Raw genomic sequence first — 20,519 nt, 5'->3', positions numbered from 1 at the left:
CGAATCCAAGTTTCGGGTGACCAGGCTTCAGGGCGCCTTAAGTGCCCTCTAGAGTCGTCTAAACGGACCCTTTACTTCGAGATGATATGCTCTCTGATGCCTAATGGTGCCCTGTACGAAGTTTGGTTAAGCTAGCTTGACTGTAGGCAGACTGGTAGAGCGGCAAAGTCGAGGTACCAATACGAGCGCTAGTGTCAAACGCTATTCAGTAGTCAAGGTGACTGTAAGTGAGACTCGCTCCGGTACCTCGACTTTGGCGCACTACCAACGGAGAACGGTTAGAGATAATGGAATGAAACTTCGTGTGTATGATCTTGAGGGCATTTAGAGCATCTTTTATTAAAGACAGTTTGAGATTGGACGACTCCTTATACGGGTTAAGGTAGCCTGACTTTAGGGCACCGTAACCCGATCTTAGAGTGCCCCAATCTCAAACTTCCTTTAATAAAAGATGCTCATAATGGTGTCAAGAATGTCCACACTAAGTTTCATTCCATTATCTCTAACCGTTCTCCGTTGGTAGTGCGCCAAAGTCGAGTAACCGGAGAGAGCAGTCTCCCAACCCATCCACCCGTATACGCAACCCCCTATACTGACTCGCTCCGGTACCTCGACTTTGGCGCACTACCAGCGGAGAATGGGTTGAGATAATGGAATGAAACTTTGTGTGTATGATCTTGAGGGCATTTAGAGCATCTTTTATTAAAGACAGTTTGAGATTGGACGACTCCTTATACGGGTTAAGGTAGCCTGACTTTAGGGCACCTTAACTGGGTCTTAGAGTGCCCCAATCTCAAACTTCCTTTAATAAAAGATGCTCATAATGGTGTCAAGAATGTCCACACTAAGTTTCATTCCATTATCTCTAACCGTTCTCCGTTGGTAGTGCGCCAAAGTCGAGGTACCGGAGCGAGTCAGTATAGGGGGTTGCGTATACGGGTGGATGGGTTGGGAGACTGCTCTCTCCGGTTACTCGACTTTGGCGCCCTACAAGCGGAGAACGGTTAGAGATAATGGAATGAAACTTCGTGTGTATGATCTTGAGGGCATTTAGAGCATCTTTTATTAAAGACAGTTTGAGATTGGACGACTCCTTATACGGGTTAAGGTTGCCTGACTTTAGGGCACCCGCACGTATACTTAGACTGACTTTAGACTATGGGTTGAAATGGTAACTGATAGTTGGATCGTATAAGCTCTCTATAGACACCAAAACGATTCTTGTAGCTCATCTGTGGCCCAGTCTAGACCTCCGTTGTCAACCCTCGCCTACACTTTTCCTTCTCTAGCGGGACTTAAGGGCACCTTGACTAAGGAATGGTGTTTGACACTCAAGCTCGTGTTGGTACCTCGTTCTACAGTCGCCTAGTCCCGCTTAAGGGCGCCTAGAGTAAGGGTAGACAAGCCTAAGACACGGTATAGGGAGCCTAAGACACGGTATAGGATGCCTAGTCCAGCTTACGGTCGCCTAAGACACGGTATAGGGAGCCTAAGACACGGTATAGGGCGCCTAGTCCAGCTTACGGTCGCCTAAGACACGGTATAGGGAGCCTAAGACACGGTATAGGATGCCTAGTCCAGCTTACGGTCGCCTAAGACACGGTATAGGGAGCCTAAGACACGGTATAGGGCGCCTAGTCCAGCTTACGGTCGCCTAAGACACGGTATAGGGAGCCTAAGACACGGTATAGGATGCCTAGTCTAGCTTACGGGCGCCTACGTGTTGGTATCTCACTCTATCCCGCTTCAAGGCACGGTATACCAAGGTAGAGGGCACGTATACTCGTCTAAGGGAACCCTACTCCAGCTTGAAGACACTAGGACACCCGTAAGCCGGCATAAGGGCACCCTACTTAAGAGGTAGTGAGCCTTGCTTGGTCATAGTGAGCCTTGCTTGGTAATGTAGTGAGCCTCGCTTGGTAACCAACCGTGGCTCACTGACTTACCAAGCAAGGCTCACTATGACCAAGCGAGGCTCACTGTCTTTGAATTCCTAGGGTAGTGAGCCTTGCTTGGTCAAATCGAGCCTCGCTTGGTAAGTCAGTGAGCCACGGTTGGTTACCAATCGAGGCTCACTGTCTTTGAATTCCTAGGGTAGTGAGCCTCGCTTGGTCATAGTGAGCCTTGCTTGGTAATTCAGTGAGCCACGGTTGGTTACCAATCGAGGCTCACTGAATTACCAAGCAAGGCTCACTATGACCAAGCGAGGCTCACTGTCTTTGAATTCCTAGGGTAGTGAGCCTTGCTTGGTCAAATCGAGCCTCGCTTGGTAAGTCAGTGAGCCACGGTTGGTTACCAATCGAGGCTCACTGTCTTTGAATTCCTAGGATAGTGAGCCTTGCTTGGTCAAATCGAGCCTTGCTTGGTAATTCAGTGAGCCACGGTTGGTTACCAATCGAGGCTCACTGAATTACCAAGCAAGGCTCACTATGACCAAGCGAGGCTCACTGTCTTTGAATTCCTAGGGTAGTGAGCCTTGCTTGGTCAAATCGAGCCTCGCTTGGTAAGTCAGTGAGCCACGGTTGGTTACCAATCGAGGCTCACTGAATTACCAAGCAAGGCTCACTATGACCAAGCGAGGCTCACTGTCTTTGAATTCCTAGGGTAGTGAGCCTTGCTTGGTCAAATCGAGCCTCGCTTGGTAAGTCAGTGAGCCACGGTTGGTTACCAATCGAGGCTCACTGTCTTTGAATTCCTAGGATAGTGAGCCTCGCTTGGTCATAGTGAGCCTTGCTTGGTAATTCAGTGAGCCACGGTTGGTTACCAATCGAGGCTCACTGAATTACCAAGCAAGGCTCACTATGACCAAGCGAGGCTCACTGTCTTTAAATTCCTAGGGTAGTGAGCCTTGCTTGGTCAAATCGAGCCTCGCTTGGTAAGTCAGTGAGCCACGGTTGGTTACCAATCGAGGCTCACTGAATTACCAAGCAAGGCTCACTATGACCAAGCGAGGCTCACTGTCTTCAAATTCCTAGGGTAGTGAGCCTTGCTTGGTCAAATCGAGCCTCGCTTGGTAAGTCAGTGAGCCACGGTTGGTTACCAATCGAGGCTCACTGAATTACCAAGCAAGGCTCACTATGACCAAGCGAGGCTCACTGTCTTTAAATTCCTAGGGTAGTGAGCCTTGCTTGGTCAAATCGAGCCTCGCTTGGTAAGTCAGTGAGCCACGGTTGGTTACCAATCAAGGCTCACTGTCTTTGAATTCCTAGGATAGTGAGCCTCGCTTGGTCATAGTGAGCCTTGCTTGGTAATTCAGTGAGCCACGGTTGGTTACCAATCGAGGCTCACTAAATTACCAAGCGTGGCTCACTGCCTCTTTTTTTATGATAGTGAGCCTTGATTGGTAACCAACCGAGGCTCACTGTCTTTTTTTCCTAGGGTAGTGAGCCTCGCTTGGTCATAGTGAGCCTTGCTTGGTAATTCAGTGAGCCACGGTTGGTTACCAATCGAGGCTCACTGACTTACCAAGCAAGGCTCACTATGACCAAGCGAGGCTCAGTTTCCTAGGAAAAAAAGACAGTGAGCCACGGTTGGTTACCAATCGAGGCTCACTAAATTACCAAGCGTGGCTCACTGCCTCTTTTTTTTATGATAGTGAGCCTTGATTGGTAACCAACCGAGGCTCACTGTCTTTTTTTCCTAGGGTAGTGAGCCTCGCTTGGTCATAGTGAGCCTTGCTTGGTAATTCAGTGAGCCACGGTTGGTTACCAATCGAGGCTCACTAAATTACCAAGCAAGGCTCACTGCCTCTTTTTTTATGATAGTGAGCCTCGATTGGTAACCAAGCGTGGCTCACTGTCTATTTTTTTTAGGGTAGTGAGCCTCGCTTGGTCATAGTGAGCCTTGCTTGGTAAGTCAGTGAGCCACGGTTGGTTACCAATCGAGGCTCACTAAATTACCAAGCAAGGCTCACTGCCTCTTTTTTTATGATAGTGAGCCTCGATTGGTAACCAAGCGTGGCTCACTGTCTATTTTTCCTAGGGTAGTGAGCCTCGCTTGGTCATAGTGAGCCTTGCTTGGTAAGTCAGTGAGCCACGGTTGGTTACCAATCGAGGCTCACTAAATTACCAAGCAAGGCTCACTGCCTCTTTTTTTATGATAGTGAGCCTCGATTGGTAACCAAGCGTGGCTCACTGTCTATTTTTCCTAGGGTAGTGAGCCTCGCTTGGTCATAGTGAGCCTTGCTTGGTAAGTCAGTGAGCCTCGATTGGTAACCAACCGTGGCTCACTGAATTACCAAGCGAGGCTCACTATGACCAAGCGAGGCTCACACCTGGGTAGTGAAGGTAGAAGGTGTCCTAAGGTCAAGTTGACATCGACTGGTATACGTATATATATAGGGGTCCCAATCTCAAAAACGGAAGGACAGCGCTCTCAGACCACCCGTTCTCGAGATACGGACACCTTACGTCAACGTCAACCCAAAACGAGAACGACAACGAGTCACCTTGCCTTGCTGCCTGGCTACCTTGCTTGGGAGAGAGGGCACCCGCTTGGAAGGTAAGCCAGCTTACGTCAACGTCAACCGCTTACGTCAACGTCAACCCAAAACGAGAACGACAACGAGTCACCTTGCCTTGCTGCCTGGCTACCTTGCTTGGGAGAGAGGGCACCCGCTTGGAAGGTAAGCCAGCTTACGTCAACGTCAACCGCTTACGTCAACGTCAACCCAAAACGAGAACGACAACGAGTCACCTTGCCTTGCTGCCTGGCTACCTTGCTTGGGAGAGAGGGCACCCGCTTGGAAGGTAAGCCAGCTTACGTCAACGTCAACCGCTTACGTCAACGTCAACCCAAAACGAGAACGACAACGAGTCACCTTGCCTTGCCTTGCCCCCTTGCCGGTCTGAGATCCCCTAATTTTTGCAGTCAAATGCATGGAAATCCAAAATTGGCAAAGTTTGGGTCCCCATAACCCCCCTTAAAAGTCAAAATCTTGTCCAAAACCTTTAATAAAAGTTGTTAGGCTTGCCAAGATGTTTAATTTGAGTACTTAAAGTCCTCTGTAGCTCAATCCTAGCCAAAGTTACAGCTATCCAAAGTGACCTTGGTTTCCGAGATTTTCATTTTGGAGGGCACCCTTGTCTTAGCCAAAATTTTGATCAAATTTTACATTTTTGCAGTCAAATGCATGGAAATCCAAAATCAGGTAACTTGCGGTCGTCATAACCCCCCTTAAAAGTCAAAATCTTGTCCAAAACCTTTAATAAAAGTTGTTAGGCTTGCCAAGATGTTTAATTTGAGTACTTAAAGTCTTATGTAGCTCAATCCTAGCCAAAGTTACAGCTATCCAAAGTGACCTAGGTTTGCGATATTTTCATTTTCTCATTTTTCAACTTTGGACTTAGAATAATTTGCATAAATTTTTGCAGTTTTGCAGTCAAATGCATGGAAATCCAAAATTGGTAAAGTTTGGGTCCCCATAACCCCCCTTAAAAGTCAAAATCTTGTCCAAAGTCTTTAATAAAAGTTGTTAGGCTTGCCAAGATGTTTAATTTGAGTACTTAAAGTCCTCTGTAGCTCAATCCTAGCCAAAGTTACAGCTATCCAAAGTGACCTTGGTTGCCGAGATTTTCACTTTCCACTTCAAAAAAAAAATTTTTTAATAAGGTAAAATTAAAATTTTTTTTTTCAACTAGTGTTCCCATAAGCGGAATTTTAAAAGTATATAGGGGAGGAAGGTTGGTCAAATCTTACTTTCGTGCAAGTGGCATGCGCCAGAGAATTTCTACGCCAAAGAATTCTTGTACGAAGGTTTAGGGAGAGCATGGTATGTCGTTCTCCCTACCTCCCCGACCCGACCACTAGCGGTTAGCGCCCGCTATCATAGAAACCGCTTGACGGATTTGAACGAAAATCTAGATACGGTTTCTTGGACCCTTACTGAAGGTAGACACCGAAGGTTAGGGTCACTATAACGCATATACGGTCGGGTTAACGCACAGCGGGCGAGCTTACGTCGATGAAGACAGTACTACTGACTGAGACAGGCGCCCTTAAGGTAGAGTAGGGTAGACTAGGCATCAATCTTGGATGTCTGCCCTTACCTTACTCTATACCAAGCGCTAACGCACAACGAGGTGCCTATCTTGGGAACCCGTATAGATAGAGCTTTGACCTATAGTTGGGAAATGGTTCGAATCCTTTACCGAAGGCGCTCTATCTTGGGAACCCTTATAGATAGCGCTTCAAGAACGCAACACGGGTCACTCTATCGATGAAGACAGTACTCCTGACTGAGATTGAGTGTCCTTATAGTAGGATTAGGCGGCAAGTCTTCTGCTTAAGGCGCCCTTAGTGTCCCTCTAAGGAAACCTTGTGTCGGGAGCCTAAGATTGGGTAACGGTCTTAGTATAGAGGAGGTTGAAGGAGCGCTCAATACTTGGGTGACTGACCTGTTAGAGTCACACCCAAGCTACTTACGGGGGTCATAACAATCCCGCAAGTAGACTACTGGTAGCCGAAAGGTCTGGAATGGATCTTGGTAGGTGGTTGGTTATAGTGTTCCAATATCCAAGGGCAGGTTCTCGCCAGTAAGGGTAACCTTCCTTAAGGTAACCCGAGAATGTCGCTTGGGTGCACATCGCTTGGAGTCGGGTAGGCAGCGCGAGAATGACGGGCTGCCCAATACCCTAAGACGGAACATCTTGGTTCACTCTTAACCATCCAACCAGTAGTAGAGTATTGGTAGTGACATTGGACAGTTGCTTGAATACACCTGGGTATTCAAGGTACCAATACTTGAGCAAGGCGGCAAGTCTCCTGACAAGGTGCCCTTCTAAGGACGTTACCACTTAGAGGGCAGCTTTAGGGAGCCTAAGCTTAGCGCTTAGCGCAAGTCTCCTGCTTTAGGCATCCTTCTTCAAGGATACCTTGTGTCAGGAGCACAGTGTAGAGTTGACGGCGGCATGGATCATAGCCCTAATACTTGGGTGACTGACCTTATAGAGTCACACCCAAGCTGCTTGCGGGGGTAATCAATCCCGCAAGTAGACTACTGGTAGCCGAAAGGTCTGGAATGGATCTTGGTAGGTGGTTGGTTATAGTGTTCCAATATCCAAGGGCAGGTTCTCGCCAGTAAGGGTAACCTTCCTTAAGGTAACCCGAGAATGTCGCTTGGGTGCACATCGCTTGGAGTCGGGTAGGAAGACTACCCTAAGACGGAACACCTTGGTTCACTCTTAACCATCCAACCAGTAGTAGGAGTGTCAAGCGACAGTAGACAGTTGCTTGAATGCCTTAAGGGTCACTTCGGGCGGCAGTTAAGGAGATATCTGTAGGCTGCCTTCTAACTTTAGCGTTTGCGGGTTAGTGCACTAACCGAAGTAGGTGGTCCCACTCTACTGGTTCAACAGACTGGTATCTTGGGCACCCTAAACCAAGGTCTAAGGCAACTCCCTTAAGGGACAGTGGACTCCCAGTGAGGGAGTTGGCTGTCGAAGCGGGTCTGCCCTTAAGGAAAGGTACAACGTATAGGCAACGTATAGGGCCGCCTAAGACCTTGGTAGAAGGTGCCCTGGTGAGGCTTGGTTGAGAACCACTAGAGTGGAGGAGCGAAGGAAGCCTGAAGGATGGTAACAAGGTAGACACTTAGTAGAAGGCAAGCTAAGGTCACCAAGGTTGCCTACAGATTGGTATTACAAGTCAGGTTCGCATAGCGAGTGTACCAAAGAAGGTTGATAAGGCCTGGCTTAAGGGTTGAGAAAGGCACTGTAACCGTAAGGATGAGGCACGGTGTAACACCCTTAGATAGAGTGCACCTGGGTAGCACTCTGAAGGATACTCTCTCAACAGGCCCGCAAGTGTAGTAGGGCGATGCTTGCTTGGGGTGAGAGATGAGATAAGCGGTCTAAGTTTCCGTGCCTACAGCCCTCAACCCTTATACTTAAGGTGGCAAGTGCGGAGAGTCCTTCACTAAGTAGAACGGGTAGTAGGCCGAGAACGCCAGCGGTCCGCCGTAGTGACTGAAACCTTAGTAACTTAGTCGGGAAGTAGACTCGTGGAAGAAGGTGCAGCGCCTCCGTCGGGAGATTAAGCTGTATACTTAAGGCGTCACCTTAAGTAAGTGTAGTGTGCGGGTTGCTTGACACTTGACTCCCTCTAAGTAGGTGGACCCCTTCGGTGAGTCAAAATACCTGACTTGGGTTGGCGCTTATAGTATAGGGTGACAGTGCGCCAAGGGTTGAGGGCTATAGTAGTCAACCAGACGCTGCCTGCCGAAGTTACTGTGTGGGCAGAGAGTCGATTCGACTGTAGTCTAACATATCCTTGGTTCAAGGTAGGAATTGTTCCGCTTGCTTGCTTGCGGCATAGCTCCCTTAGTACTGCACTCTTGCTTGAGTATTTGACCTGGGTATGGGTTGAGGCCGCTATGCAGGGTAAGGTATGCTGGACAAGGGTGATTGGGAGAACCTAGATTGGACGGTTTAGCTGCCCTTAGAGCAAGGAACCAGAGGGGGAGTTCTATACGAGCAGAACCGCACCAAGCATGGTAACACAAGACACGTCGCCTCCCTCTGGAGATTAAGACGTGGTGGTGGGGGGCATTCATGTTTCCTCTTGTCCTTTACTTAAACCGGGGTTCGACATAAGTACCATACCAAGTGTCAAGCGTTAACCTGGGTAGGCGCCTTCGTTGGTATACTAGTGCGGTCGGTTATAGTACTAAGGTCAGGTGTTCTGCCTGACTGGAAGACTATGACCTTGCTTTGACTTTAGTATTCTTAGTCTACTGACTTTAAACATCTTCAAGTTTCAGGGGCAAGCTTCCCGAGACGTTAACCTTCCTTAAGGAGCGTACGGGTGACATGAGTTGCCTCATCTACGTCGTGCACTTAAGCTACCCTGAGTAGGAGTGCGGGTCGTATTAGATCTCTTCATCTCCACCTCAACAGTACTGGTTGGGGGCGGTAGTTAACGTGAATTAACGTTCACAAGGCTGCCCCCTTAGTCCAGTCTTTAAACTCGGAGTAAGAGTCTATCAGTAGTGTAAGTGATCTTGGTCCTTAACTTGGTTCCTCCTTCATATGACTTGTTGGATAAAGGGACATCGAACTGGGAACATGGACTCGGTAGAATGCTATTCTTGGGAAAGGTCGCCTACTGGACTGGTGATGCGCCCTCCGTCGACTAGGGTAGCAACCATAAGGGAAGCGGGCGGGCACTTCGGGTGCCCTGGTAAAGAACCAAGATAGAGTGCTCCGACTCCCCTGGATAGGACTTTGCCTGTTTGGTAACCGACATGGTGTGACATCGATTGAAAACTCTTGACTATGCTTCGAGAGGACGCTTAGTGACTACAAGGATCATCGATACAGTAGTATAGATGTTCTAAAGTAGAGTACTACTAAGCTATCCGCGTAGAATCAGTCATTATGCGAATTCAAGATTCACTCCAGGGTAGGCTTAAGGATTACTACTACTGGATGGGGCCCAATGGGCGCCGCTGGGCGCCCAAAAACTCTGCAGCTACCGGTGAACGGGGGGGGAGACGTTTTCAAAAAAAATTATTAGGCGTTTTATACTATAATAATATAGGGTATTTTTTTTCAAAAATTTTATTTTTTAATAAGGTAAAAATTTTCAGAAATTTTCAACTAGTGCTCCCATAAGCGGATTTTCAAAAGTATATAGGGGATAACATATTTTTTCGTAAGAGGGACCCGCGCGCGCGAGGCAAAGGACACCATGGACACCATCCATGCCCTTGTCAAGCGCTAGCGGCTTACGGGAGCTTGATGTTAGATGAACCGGCACCCTACCTTATGAGGTAAAGGTAGGGGAAGAGAAGAGATAGACGCCCGCTATCTCTAGGCACCCTTGTTAAGGGAGAAGCCTGGTTAAGTAAGACGGTGAAGGTGACACCAGTCAAAGGAAGGAGACTGTGGTGAGGCGAACACCAAGTCAAAGAAAGTCGGGAGAGATAGATGCTGGCTATCTCTAGGCACCCTTGTTAAGGGAGAAGCCTGGTTAAGTAAGACGGTGAAGGTGACACCAGTCAAAGGAAGGAGACTGTGGTGAAGTGGACACCACAGTCAAAGGAAGGCACCTTTAGTAAGGGAAGCCTGGTTAAGTAAGACGGTGAAGGTGACACCAGTCAAAGGAAGGAGACTGTGGTGAAGTGGACACCACAGTCAAAGGAAGGCACCTTTAGTAAGGGAAGCCTGGTTAAGTAAGACGGTGAAGGTGACACCAGTCAAAGGAAGGAGACTGTGGTGAAGTGGACACCACAGTCAAAGGAAGGCACCTTTAGTAAGGGAAGCCTGGTTAAGTAAGACGGTGAAGGTGACACCAGTCAAAGGAAGGAGACTGTGGTGAAGTGGACACCACAGTCAAAGGAAGGCACCTTTAGTAAGGGAAGCCTGGTTGAGTGAGAAGGTAGACTAAGATAGAGCGCCCGCTATCTTAAGTCAAGCTGGTGAAGGTGACACCAGTCAAAGGAAGGAGACTGTGGTGAAGTGGACACCACAGTCAAAGGAAGGCACCTTTAGTAAGGGAAGCCTGGTTGAGTGAGAAGGTAGACTAAGATAGAGCGCCCGCTATCTTAAGTCAAGCTGGTGAAGGTGACACCAGTCAAAGGAAGGAGACTGTGGTGAGGTGGACACCACAGTCAAAGGAGGGCACCCTTAGTAAGGGAAGCCTGGTTGAGTGAGAAGGTAGACTAAGATAGAGCGCCCGCTATCTTAAGTCAAGCTGGTGAAGGTGACACCAGTCAAAGGAAGGAGACTGTGGTGAGGTAGACACCAAGTCAAAGGAAGTGTGTTATAGACCTGGGTAGAAGGAAGGGCACCTTCAACCGTGGTGAAGTAGACACCAAGCCTAAGGTTAGAAGGGCGGGAGAACCATAACCAAGGAGACTTTAGACTGTCCCACTCAAGAGGTTCCCGTTTAGAGCTTAAGGGCACCGCTTTTGACTTCAAGAGACCAAGTTTGAAGGCTACAGTAGACAACCAGACGCTGCCTGCCGAAGTTACCGTGTGGGCAGAGAGTCGAGTCGACTGTAGTCTAACTGTGGGTGAGAGGTTAAGAGCGGGCTGGCTTGCGGGTGAGAGTGGACAGTCAAAGAGTGTCTTAGGAGGGTAACCTTGACTACGTCCAAGGTATCCTTTGAAGGAGGATAGAGAGGTGCCAGCTATTGTTAACCCAAGCTAGGGCACCTCAAAGCAAAACCAAGCGCTTGCAAGTCTGGCAAAGCAAGCGCTGTGTTAAAGGAAGGAAACGAAGGAAAGGAAGTTTAAGACTTAAGACTGGCTTCAAGAGACCCAAGTTTAGAGCTAAAGGGCAAGCTAGGTTAAGGGTGTTGCTGGCTTGCTTGTGGGTGAGAGGTTCCAGTCAGAGTCTTAACCAAGGGGTCTATAGGAAGGTAGACACCTAATCTGGTTGATTCTGCCAGTAATATATGCTAACGTCAAAGCCTAAGCCATGCATGTGCCAAAGTGAGAGAGACTACGAAAGGCTCATTAAAACATATCAACTTGATTGGGCAGAAGGAACAGCGGAAGGATAACTTTGGTAATTCTCAAGCTAATACATAAGACAAGGCAATAGGAGTTGTGGAAGGTAAGCGCTTGAGAAACCAAACACGGAAGTGTACTAAAGTTGACCTGAAGCCGTTCTTGATAGTTCAGTTAACCTGACTATCAGTTCATTCATGGTATGACCTATCAACTGTAGACTGGGTGCCTTAGGCGCACAGTTGTTATGACGGGTAACAGAGAATCAGGGTTCGATTCTGGAGAGGGCGCCTTAGAAATGGCTACCACATCTAAGGAAGGCAGCAGGCGCGCAAATTACCCATTTGTTAAAGACAGAGGTAGTGACGGAATATAACAATACAAGACTCTTTCGAGGCCTTGTAATTGGAATGATGTTAATCTAAATTAATGTCAAAGGATCAATTGGAGGGCAAGTCTGGTGCCAGCAGCCGCGGTAATTCCAGCTCCAATAGCGTATACTAATGTTGCTGTGGTTAAAAAGCTCGTAGTCGGAAGATTGTCAAGTGGGAGCCCTGGCGCAAGCGCTAGCGGTTCTTATTGATTGGTTGGAAAGGACAAGTCAATTGACTTTCAAAGGTTGATTGAGCTGGGTCTGTGTTTACTTTGAAAAAACAAGAGTGCTAAAGGCAGACCAGTAGTCGGAATAGTTGTGCATGGAATAATATAACAAGGAGTTGTGTATGTTATGTTGGTCTCAACCATAACTTGATGATAAATAGAGACTGACGGGGGCATATGTATTCAAGCGCTAGAGGTGAAATTCTTGGACCGTTTGAAGACATCCAAAAGCGAAAGCATATGCCAAGTATGTTTTCATTGATCAAGAACGAAAGTTAGAGGATCGAAGGCGATTAGATACCGCCCTAGTTCTAACCATAAACGATGCCAACCAGTAATCTATCGCATGTCTATTGACGTGGTGATAGGCGACTTTTGGAAACTAAAGTTATTTGGTTCCAGGGGAAGTATGGTTGCAAAGCTGAAACTTAAAGTAATTGACGGAAGGGCACCACCAGGAGTGGAGCTTGTGGCTTAATTTGACTCAACACGGGAAAACTTACCAGGCCAGAACACTAGAAGGATTGACAGACTAAGTGCTCTTTCTTGATTTGGTGGTTGGTGGTGCATGGCCGTTCTTAGTTGGTGGAGTGATCTGTCTGGTTAATTCCGATAACGAACGAGACTCTCACTTACCAATAAGGACACTGTTTCCAAATTGAAGTCGGGTGGAAACATTAACTAACTTGAAGATGTGTGTCTTCTTGGAAGGGTTAGTTGAACGAAGTAGCTAAAGAAAGAGCAATAACAGGTCTGTGATGCCCTTAGATGTTCTGGGCCGCACACGTGCTACAATTGAATATATAACCCGTCCCTGGTTCGAAAGGACTAGGCAAGCGGTTAATATATTTAACAGTCGGGATTGTCGCTTGAAAGTGTTCGACATTAACCTGGAATTCCTAGTAAAGGCAAGTCAATAGCTTGCCTTGATTGAGTCCCTGCCCTTTGTACACACCGCCCGTCGCTACTACCGATTGAATGTCTTAGTGAGAACCATGGAAGGAGCCCTAACACTTGACCTGGGTACCTGAAGTAGTTCAAGCTGTGTCATTTAGAGGAAGTAAAAGTCGTAACAAGGTTTCCGTAGGTGAACCTTCGGAAGGATCATAGTGGAGTTGTATTGTCGGGAACAAGGAATCGTAGAGCTAGTCTTAACGAATCCATACCAGGCCCAAGGCGCCTGCCAAAGAGAAAGCGCAGGTGAAGGCGCTAAAGCAAAGCTAGTGGACAAGGGAACACTAGGCTTGTAGCTTGAAGAAGATAGTAGCTAAACACTAGAGTGAATGTGAATCGCTGGTCACATGAACATAGCTTGGTTGAACGCAAGCGCAGGAAACAAAGCAAGGCTTTGGTTTCGTATTCCTTGTCAGAATGTGGGCATAAGGAGGAAAGGCACCCGTCCATAGGGCGGTTCTTCCTACCCTTCGTTTAGAAGGTAGGAGAGAGGACAGTAATATATGCGACGGATCCAAAGAGCTACGTAAAGGTCTAATTTGAGAATTAGCGGCAGTTTGACTCAATAAGAGTGTTTGATAGAGAATGAAAGACCCGCTTGACTTAAGCATATCAATAAGCGGAGGAAAAGGAATCCAAGGAGACCGTCTTAGTAATAGCGAATGACAAGACGGTAGCTCTAGGCTGAGTCTCTCTGTAAGAGGGACTGTGAGGCGCAAGCAAGCGGGTAGTCTAGGCTTCCCATGGCAAGGTCTCTCGTGAATGTGGTTCGTTCATAGGAAAGGTGAAGGACCAAGAGAGCTGGGAAGGTCTAGGCACGCCCGCTTGAGAGTGGAGTAGGAATATTTGGAATTGTATTCTGAAGGTTGAGGTAAACCATTCATTAAGCTAAAGACTGGCGGCAAGGCCAATAGCAAACAAGTACCGTGAGGGAAAGTTGAAAAGAACTTTGAAGAGAGAGTCAAAAGTATGTGAAATTGTCCTTTGACAAACGGTGTAAGGGTCTCAAGCTGGTATTCCTTGTGTTCATAGGAAGGTGAACCTGGGTACCAGTTAGAGTCAACCTTGAAGGAGAAGGAAGGAGGTGCATTAGACGGGAGAGCTAGCACTTCAGTTGTGTGTAGAGGGCGGCATAGCGAGCGCTAAAGCACTCGTTGTTGAAAAGTAAAGACGGTGACATCGACCCGTCTTGAAACACGGATCAAGGAGTTTAACAGGCGGACAAATAGAACCCAAGTAGAGGGTTGGTGTGAAGGGAAGTCAAGTGGGAAACCAAGGCATGTGGTTTCGTTGAAGGCTTGCTATAGTAGTAGCGGCAAAGTCAGATTGAGTGAATCTGTTAAGACCCGAAAGATGGTGAACTATGCTTGATCAGGGTGAAGCCAGGTGAAAGCCTGGTGGAGGCCCGTAGCAATTCTGACGTGCAAATCGATTGTCAGAGTCGAGTATAGGGGCGAAAGACTAATCGAACTATCTAGTAGCTGGTTCCAGTCGAAGTTTCCCTAAGGATAGCTGTAATTCACAAGGATAGTTTCATCTGGTAAAGCAAATGACTAGGAGGAATGGGATTGGAACGATCTCAACTCATTCTCAAACTATAAATGGATGAGAATAGCTTGGCGCTTAAGTAGAAGGCCTTGCTAAAGTCGGAAGGAATATGAAAGGACGTGTGGGCCATTCTTGGTAAGCAGGACTGGCGCTGTGGGATGATCCAAACGCAGAGTTAAAGTAACAAAGTCATAGTTCATAAGATACCACAAAAGGTGTTGGTTTCTTAAGACAGCAGGACGGTGACCATGGAAGTTGGGACCCGCTAAGGAGTGTGTAACAACTCACCTGTCGAAGAAAGCAGTCCTGAAAATGGATGTTGCTAAAACTATAGAAGGACTTATACTCCAGCTGTGCCTAGAGGTTGGCTAGGCACAAGTAGGCTGGTAATAACGTGGCAAGAAAGGGCCAGTTAAAGTAAAGTCGGGAGCAACGTTGTGTGCAGATCTTGGTGGAAGTAGCGAATAATCCAAGGAGGGATTGGATAGTCGAAGTGGAGAAAGGTTTCGTGTGAACAGTAGTTGAACGCGAGTCAGGCGGTTCTAATCTAAAGTTGAAGTATGTACAAGGCACAGGCAAGTGCAAGCGGAGAAAGGGAAACTTGTTAGAGTTCAAGTTCCTATACCAGTCTCATCCTAGCATATAGGCCTGGGTAACCAGGAAAGTGGATTGGGATTCCTTCTAACCCCAGAGAGAGAGTTGTCTTTTCTATATAAGCGAAAGGTCACCTTGAAACACTGTCAGAGTGAGTAAAGGTAACCCTAGCTAAGAACACGTCCGTTCAAGACGTGTCTCTGGTGGAAGCTGGACCTTGAAAACCAATCTTAAGGCTATGGTTGAACTGGTGTAGGCCGTACTCATATCCGCAGCAGGTCTCCAAGGTTAAGAACCTCTGACCAATAGAATAATGTAGGTAAGGGAAGTCGGCAAAATGGTTCTGTAACTTTGGGAGAAAGAATGGCTCTGAAGGCTAAGCTAGTCGGGTTTAGCGTGGAAGTGCCCTTGGATTGGAAGGACTGGATGTGGTTCGGACCTTTAATCTTGAAGGCATGGAAGCGCTAGGCTTCATATACTTACGTATATACGTCTAGCTATCAATAGCTTGATCAGAACTGACACGAGCAGGGGGAATCCGACTGTTTAATTAAAACAAAGCATCGAGATAGTCAAAGGGTGACATTGACTCGATGTGATTTCTGCCCAGTGCTCTGAATGTCAAATGGAAGAGGTCCCATTAAGCGCGGGTAAACGGCGGGAGTAACTATGACTCTCTTAAGGTAGCCAAATGCCTCGTCAGATAACTACTGACGCGCATGAACGGATTAACGAGATTCCCACTGTCCCTATCTACCATCTAGCGAACCCGCAGTCAAGGGAACGGACTTGTGGATATTAGCGGGGAAAGAAGACCCTGTTGAGCTTGACTCTAGTTTCGCTTGGTGGAGAGGAATACTTGAAGTAGGATAGAGAGGAGGTGTAAAAGCCAGTCTTGAAATACTCTCACACGTATGTCTTCTCTGCTTAAGAAGTCGGAAGGGAAAGACAGCTAGGCTTAATGCCTTGCTTCAGTTGTAGAAGGAAGTTGAAAGGGCAACCCTAACCTCAGAGAGAGTGAGGCAGGGAGTTTGACTGGGGCGGTACATCTGTCAAACGATAACGCAGGTGTCCTAAGGTTGGCTCCTCAAGGAAAGAAACCTTGAATAGAGTAGAAGGGCACAAGCCAGCTTGAGTTCTCCTTTCAGTACAAGGAGAACCTTGGAAACAACGGCCTATCGATCCTCTTTAATTCGTGGTTTGAAGGAAGAGGTGACAGAAAAGTTACCACAGGGATAACTGGCTTGTGGCTGCCAAGCGTTCATAGCGACGTAGCTTTTTGATCCTTCGATGTCGGCTCTTCCTATCATTTTGAAGCAGAATTCAGAAAGTGTCGGATTGTTCACCCGTCAAAAGGGAACGTGAGCTGGGTTTAGACCGTCGTGAGACAGGTTAGTTTTACCCTACTAATAGGGAGGACTAGTCTTGAGTAAGGCTCTTTAGTACGAGAGGAACCAGAGCCTGGTACCGCTGGTGTTTCTGTTGTTTGACTTGTCAGAGCAGATGCGCTAAGTACTTTGGTTAATAGCTGAACGCCTCTAAGCTAGAGACCAGTCTTGAGAGCTATCTAAAATTAGTGAGATTGTCGGGAAAGGAGCAGCTAGGCGCAAGCCTGGTAGAACGAAAGCTATATCTAACTATCGCTCCCAATCACTGTGTCCCAAGGACACGACTTAGGAGGAAGGCCCCGTTGTTCATCATTAGACTCATACAGAGTCGAGTGACTGAGACGGTGAGCTGTTCCTGACACCCACCTGACGACTTAACAGGTGCCCACCAACAACCTTTGACACTCGGCAGATGAAGCCGTTGTCACCAGCTTGGGAGACTGGATTTTAGCGCTAGAGAGAGCGCACCTGGAGGGAGACCCCTACCGCTGTGTAGGGTGAACCCTGAGAAAGGTGCCCTCTCTGCGCTAAAATTCGTGTTTTTTAAGCTGGTGGTGGGGGATGAGGGATCCTGGTCATATTGATAAATTATTTGGCGTTTTTGCGCTTAAAACTTGCGCTTAAAGTCGCGCCCTTTCGGGCGCGAAGAATAGGCAACAGTCAGAGAGCCAAAACAAGCTTTGCAGCCCTGCCGGCGGCACCGGACTTTTTGGTTTTTTGAGAGGCCGAAAATATTGCGTGGTCTGTGTTAACTCACGACTAGAATGCGCCTCGATCGGAGATGAACCTGTTTTTTATTGGTCGAAAAATGTGTGTGTGCAAGAAATATTTTTACCAAGCGTGGCTCACTAACATTTTTTTGATTTTCGGCCTCTCAAATTTGGGGTTTTATTAAATTCTCCTAGGGTTTTTTTGAATTTTTATGGTTAGACGCAGATTTTGCGCTGCTACAGGCTGGCGCCTTGGGCCCAAAAAGACAGTGAGCCACGGTTGGTAACCAAGCGAGGCTCACTAAATTACCAAGCAAGGCTCACTATGACCAAGCGAGGCTCACTTTCCTAGGAAAAAAAGACAGTGAGCCACGGTTGGTTACCAAGCGAGGCTCACTAAATTACCAAGCAAGGCTCACTATGACCAAGCGAGGCTCAGTTCCTAGGAAAAAAAAGACAGTGAGCCACGGTTGGTTACCAAGCGAGGCTCACTAAATTACCAAGCAAGGCTCACTATGACCAAGCGAGGCTCAGTTCCTAGGAAAAAAAAGACAGTGAGCCACGGTTGGTTACCAAGCGAGGCTCACTAAATTACCAAGCAAGGCTCACTATGACCAAGCGAGGCTCAGTTCCTAGGAAAAAAAAGACAGTGAGCCACGGTTGGTTACCAAGCGAGGCTCACTAAATTACCAAGCAAGGCTCACTATGACCAAGCGAGGCTCACTTTCCTAGGAAAAAAAGACAGTGAGCCACGGTTGGTTACCAATCAAGGCTCACTAAATTACCAAGCGAGGCTCACTATGACCAAGCGAGGCTCAGTTTCCTAGGAAAAAAGACAGTGAGCCACGGTTGGTAATACCAATCGTGGCTCATTTTCCTAGGAAAATTACCAATCGAGGCTCACTAAAAACAAATAAAATGTAAAAAATATAGATAAATTTGAATTTTATTGTTAAAATAGAATTTTATGTTAAATATTTAATTTTACAAATTAACTCTAGATTCTTAAAACCTTCACCAAAGTAAGTAGGAATCAACGTAGACTTTTCAGGATAGACACACATCATAGTGCCCCTAAAAATCAATCAATAGAGGAATTATATGGCGCAGACACTTGTATTTAAGACACGATTAGACGGATTATCTTAGGGTTAGACGTAGATTTTGCGCTGCTACAGGCTGGCGCCTTGGGCACCCTATAAGGACACTTAAGACCGTAAGCAAGGACACCAAGCCTGGACACCACCCAAACCGAAGATAGACGCAATTTTTTAGCATTTTTTTGATATTTCACTCTTTTATTCTCTATTATCCACTCCATTGGTACCCTCATTCCTATGTCCCGATAAGATTCTACGCAGTCGGGACATTGGAAAGCGGGTCAAATCTGCTTACGGTATGAAGGTTCCCTTATACCCGCTATAAGGACACCAAGCCTGGACACTAGCGCTCGTATAGGAAGCCTATATTCTTATGGTTAGACGTAGAATTCGCGCTGCTACAGGCTGGCGCCTTGGGCACCCTACAAGGACACTAAGACCGTAAGCAAGGACACCAAGCCTGGACACTAGCGCTCGTATAGGAAGCCTATATTCTTGTGGTTAGACGTAGATTTCGCGCTGCTACAGGCTGGCGCCTTGGGCACCCTATAAGGACACTACGACCGTAAGCAAGGCACCCAAGCCTGGACACTAGCGCTCGTATAGGAAGCCTATATTCTTGGGGTTAGACGTAGATTTTGCGCTGCTACAGGCTGGCGCCTAGGCACCCAAGCCTGGACACCAGTCTTGGTATACGAAGGTCTTATCTTAGGGTTAGACGTAGATTTTGCGCTGCTACAGGCTGACGCCTAAGACACCAATCCAAAGACAGTGAGCCTCGGTTGGTAATTACCAAGCAAGGCTCACTATACCAAGCGAGGCTCACTATCATAAGAAATCCAAGACAGTGAGCCACGGTTGGTTACCAATCGAGGCTCACTGACATACCAAGCAAGGCTCACTATGACCAAGCGAGGCTCACTATCCTAGGAAAAGAAGACAGTGAGCCTCGGTTGGTAAACAGTGAGCCACGGTTGGTAATACCAATCGAGGCTCACTAACATACCAAGCAAGGCTCACTATGACCAAGCGAGGCTCAGTCCTAGGAAAAAAAAAGACAGTGAGCCACGGTTGGTTACCAATCGAGGCTCACTAACATACCAAGCAAGGCTCACTATGACCAAGCGAGGCTCACTACCCTAGGAAAATAAGACAGTGAGCCTCGGTTGGTAAACAGTGAGCCACGGTTGGTAATACCAATCAAGGCTCACTATGACCAAGCGAGGCTCAGTCCTAGGAAAAAAAAAGACAGTGAGCCACGGTTGGTTACCAATCGAGGCTCACTACATTACCAAGCGAGGCTCACTATGACCAAGCAAGGCTCAGTTCCTAGGAAAAAAGAGACAGTGAGCCACGGTTGGTAAACAGTGAGCCACGGTTGGTAAAACCAATCGAGGCTCACTATGACCAAGCGAGGCTCACTACATACCAACCAAGGCTCACTGAAAGGGCACCCAGGCATAGCAGACACGGTGCCTTGAGTTTAACCTGGATTTGCCCATAGGTCATAACGTGCAACAGTCACCCGAGCGAAGCGAGGGCAGTGTACTAAGGGGAGATAGGAAGCAAGAAGGGCCCGTAGATAAGCCATAACGTGTCCGTGCCAGGGGGAAGCCGAGCGAAGCGAGGCTTCCCCTAGTGTCTTGAAACCCGAGCGAAGCGAGGCGTGATACTAAGGGGAGATAGGAAGCAAGAAGGGCCCGTAGATAAGCCATAACGTGTGGGTGCCAGGGGGAAGCCGAGCGAAGCGAGGCTTCCCCTAGTGTCTTGAAACCCGAGCGAAGCGAGGCGTGATACTAAGGGGAGATAGGAAGCAAGAAGGGCCCGTAGATAAGCCATAACGTGTCAGTGTCACCAGTACTGAAAACCCAGGTAAACCACCTCGTTGACAGGGTAAAGGAAGGCATCCATCCAAAACCATTTCAATCTCTGAAGTGCCTTCAGTTGCAACCGTTTTAGAGGGAGCCCTTACTCGCTCCGCTTAGAAGAAGCTACACTCGTGGTCACCCTCTAAAACGGGTGACTGAAGGCTTGCTTCAGAGATTGAAAGGTTGATGGATGGATAATAGCGTTGTCCGTGTCCCCCCTATACACGTCGCTTCGCTCCGGTTAAAGACACTTGAGGTATGGGACCCAAGCCAGCGTTACGTCGCTTCGCTCCGGTTAAAGACA

At 47.6% G+C, this 20,519-nt stretch overlaps 1 protein-coding gene, 1 non-coding gene and 1 pseudogene across 2 annotated transcripts in view; 2 read left to right on the top strand and 1 right to left on the bottom strand.

Annotated features, from left to right (window-relative positions):
* LOC145325316 (uncharacterized) overlaps positions 1-20,519 on the bottom strand; it is a 71,733-nt gene that overhangs the window by 12,266 nt on the left and 38,948 nt on the right. The gene's annotated exons all lie outside the window — the stretch shown is intronic.
* On the top strand, positions 11,373-13,163 carry LOC145327345 (small subunit ribosomal RNA; annotated as a pseudogene).
* Positions 13,578-16,901, top strand: LOC145327348 (large subunit ribosomal RNA). The gene has a single exon (XR_013882171.1). It is a non-coding gene; the product is annotated as a large subunit ribosomal RNA (ribosomal RNA).

The sequence above is a fragment of the Acartia tonsa genome, chromosome 8 (genome assembly GCF_053477335.1).
Source record: "Acartia tonsa isolate MP-2025a chromosome 8, ASM5347733v1, whole genome shotgun sequence".
NCBI lineage: Eukaryota > Metazoa > Arthropoda > Copepoda > Calanoida > Acartiidae > Acartia > Acartia tonsa.
This window is presented reverse-complemented; position numbering and strand designations above follow the sequence as displayed.